Raw genomic sequence first — 3,686 nt, forward strand, 5'->3', positions numbered from 1 at the left:
ATTCAGTGAGTGCAGTATTTACCTACACGTTTGTTGGCTGCGTACCTACACGTTTGTTGTACCGCCATGTGCCGAGCATCGAGATGCTCGAGCCGAACAGGTGTTCGGCCAAGCATGCTCGGTCATCACTAATAAATAATTCATGGATGTTACCTACTGTACCTAATTTATAAAAAAAGCTACCTAAAATATTACAACCTACTGTATTATGTATATTCGAATCATTTAATATTCTAAGGAAATATATTACCTAGGACATTATAATATCCTAAAATATATTCTACTAGTTTCACATATTCTAGGTTCTCATTTAACCCCATGGGTGTAATAGAATTGAAATGAAATAGCCAATACATTTCCTTCCTGCTGCATAACTATTCATAGGATTTGCATATCCATTCCAACAGGGGCTACTCTTAAAAGGGCTGGATCGCCAATATGGACTGTTGCAAAATGTCTAGACACATTGTGTTTAAAATAACAGTTAACAGTTTGTTAGCAGTTTGTTGATAGCCTTAATAAAACACATGGAACCTACATTTTACAGCAGAATTTAACACTATATTTCTTGATTTATGCCTTATAGCATCAGGAAATGGGTGTTTTTTTAAAACCAGAATATAACAGCAGTATCTAACAATTGTATTGGACTGTCAGAAATGCAGCAAAGGCCTCAAATTTATTAACTTGCCCAGAACATAACAGCAGTATCTTACGATTGTATTTGACTGTGACAAATGCAGCAAAGGCCCCAGATGTAGGGTCTTGCAAAAAATGTGTGTTTTTTTTTTATCTCAGAATATAACTAGTGATGAGCGGGAGGTGCCATATTTGATTTCATGATATTTTGCCAATATTAGTTTAAATATTTGTCAATATATTAGTCGAAATCGAATATTTGTGATTATTATTGTAAGGGATCGTCTCTTTGCAGGGGGCCACACTGACAGATATCTCACCAGACAACTGATTTTCATGTCCAAACTGTGCATTTATTTTGACAGTATGCTTATAAAGGATAGTCCAGTTATACATCACTGGGTGGGGTGAGGTTCCCGCACAGCCAACACTTAAAACGCAAATAAACTCCTGCCCGTCTAGGCGCTACCTAAACAAAATACGTCCCTACCTCACTCATAGAGCTCAGTTCACACATAGACATTATATGCGGCTTTCCTCGGCCAACATCAATACTGCAGCCTTAAGGCTGTGGCAACTCCAGTACCTTTTGGGGGAGTGTGGCCCAGTAGTCCTCCAGATGCTGGGCGTGCAACACTCGTTCTCTAGGTGTCGCTAGGTCCTCCAAACCTCAGGCTATTGAAAGCCTTAAGGCCCCTCAGTCCTTCTGACTGAGACCACACACAGAGCCTCTGCTTCACAAAACAGTCTTGCTCTCCCTCCTCAGACTGACCTACTCTGAGGCGCTTTATGCAAGCCTGATTACAGCAGGCCTCACCTGCAATCACCTCAGGTAGAAAGAAAAACCCATACTGGAAGGGTGTGGACTGGGAACTCCCTTTACCAAGCCTAGCCACCAGTTCAAGTAAAATCCAGCCCGTGCATGCAAAAATGTCTCAGCAAACTATGCTTTGCTGAGACTACTGCCACTCTCTGGATTTTATCTGTCTCACATATCTGAGATACCTGAAGTGGGACAACACACCTTCCAGCACTGTTCACATTACCACATACCCCCCCCCCCCCCCCTTCTTCAGACCGGAAGATGGGATCAGTGTCACATATTTCTCTCTATTCTGCCACCCCTAGGCTAGCAGAGATCGGTTTTTCATAAACACTGACTTTCTACCTAGCAGACAGTGTCTAATGGACTCCTCCTTCTCCTCTTTGCTGAAGAACTTTTTCTTAGCTTTCTGGCTTGCTCCTTTTCCAGATTTCTTCTTCTTAGGTCCACGACCTCTAACTTCCGCAATCTTTACAGTCGTGTTTTCCATGAGGAGCTCCTGCCTCCTCCTTTTGTTGGAGATCCAGCTGGTCAGTTTTATACCACCCTTTAGCCACTCTGGTGTCACCTGGTCACGTTCGCTTTGTTTCTTTCTTCTATCAACAGATAACACTTCACTTTTTTCTTTACTCCTCAAAGGGTTTAGCTCAGGTTTGGCTTCAGAGTCCTCTATTTCTTCAGTGGCTCTCCCCACTTCGGCAGACCCCTCTTTAGCCTTATCCTTGGTCTTTGGAACATCTGAGGATTTCTCCCACTCCAACTCATCGGCCTTAGCTTATTCAGCCTTTGAGTCTCCTTTGGAGTCTTCCTTCACTCTGTTGGCTTTCTCTTCCTCCTCGGACACAGCATCATATACTTGCATTCTTAACCCCTCCTCCTCTTTCTCATCAAGGTTGGAGGTACTGGAGACACCAGGGTCCTCATCAGACTCTTCATCTTCTGGCATTCCTTCCAGAGGGTCACCCAGGATATTGTTCTCCTTTCAGGCAGGCTCTAGGAGAGCCATCTCACAGTAGTAGACAACATCTGTATACTGGCCGTCTGTCTCCTCATATTTCTTCCCTAGCAGACTGCTGGCTTTCTGGAAGGCATTGACGGCAGAGGGGACATCTTTCATGACCCGGTCCTGGCTACTCATTGCCATGAGTCTCTTGACTTCTGCCTCCACATCAGCTTCATCAACTTGTTCAGAAGAAACTTCTTCCATCTTCTCTGCCTCGGCCGGCAGTGCAGTACCACCATCTTCAGGCCCATTCTTAACAGGCTCTGACTTCTTGGCATCTTTCAAAGGCTCCTCCTCGTCAGGTTTCTCATTTTCCTTTGATCGAGCCAACCTGTCATCTTGAGAAGCTCTTGCCTCTAACCTGTCAAGCTTAGTTTTCTCCAACTCATAGACGTTCTTCCCAACATCATCCTTTGAGCTCATGAGATCCTCCATCTCTGCTCTGGGTTGCTTATTCAGCCTCTCACATTCACCTCGCTCCTCAAGCGCTTCTTCAAGGGCTCTAACCAAGGAGAAGGCCTTGGTCTCCTTCTCCCGAGCATCAGCCTCATCTCGGTCATATTCTTTGGCATATCGGGCCGAGCTGTATTTCTCTATATGAGACATAATTTGCCTCTGGTGGTCCAGGTCCACCATCAGATCATCCAATTCTCGCTGAAGTTTGTTCTTGGTTTTGCGCACAAACGTGATGGAAGCGCCCCTCTCTTTGGCCTCCTGTTCTAGCTGCTCCCTGCTTTGCTCTGTTGCAGCAGCAGATGTAGGAGTACCACCATTCTCTTTTGGACACCCTGTGGGGGTTCCACCCAGAGTCTCTTAAAGCACATTGTCCATGTCTACCGCAGTTTTCTGTGCTTCTTTGGAGCCTTTACTCTTCACCTGGATATCAGGCAGTAGATCCTTCAGCTCACTCATCTCTTTCTGATTGCAGCTGTACTGACACATCTTGTTATCTACCACTGCCTGGTTATAGGTCTCAGTCACTAGGCTGACGTCTCCCCACTTAACTCTCATCACATCAGGTATAACTATTGTCTGGTCACTACTAGCAACTACTTTAATTTTGCAAGACCTTTACTGGGTAGCTTCTTTCTCTGAGTTGGTATTGGGCTACGGCACATGCGTCACCTATATTACTTGTGTCATCAGTTCTGACCTCTAGGGGCACCGATGTGCTAATCCCCACATTGGCCACTTCCCCAGCAACCATAAAACCCCATGGGT

General features: G+C 45.0%; 1 pseudogene; it reads right to left on the reverse strand.

The window, feature by feature from the left end:
- Window positions 1–2,237: 2,237 nt before the first annotated feature.
- Window positions 2,238–3,101, reverse strand: LOC122920067 (annotated as a pseudogene).
- Between the last annotated feature and the right edge of the window lie 585 nt (window positions 3,102–3,686).

The sequence above is a fragment of the Bufo gargarizans genome, chromosome 10 (assembly GCF_014858855.1).
Source record: "Bufo gargarizans isolate SCDJY-AF-19 chromosome 10, ASM1485885v1, whole genome shotgun sequence".
In the NCBI taxonomy this organism is placed as follows: domain Eukaryota; kingdom Metazoa; phylum Chordata; class Amphibia; order Anura; family Bufonidae; genus Bufo; species Bufo gargarizans.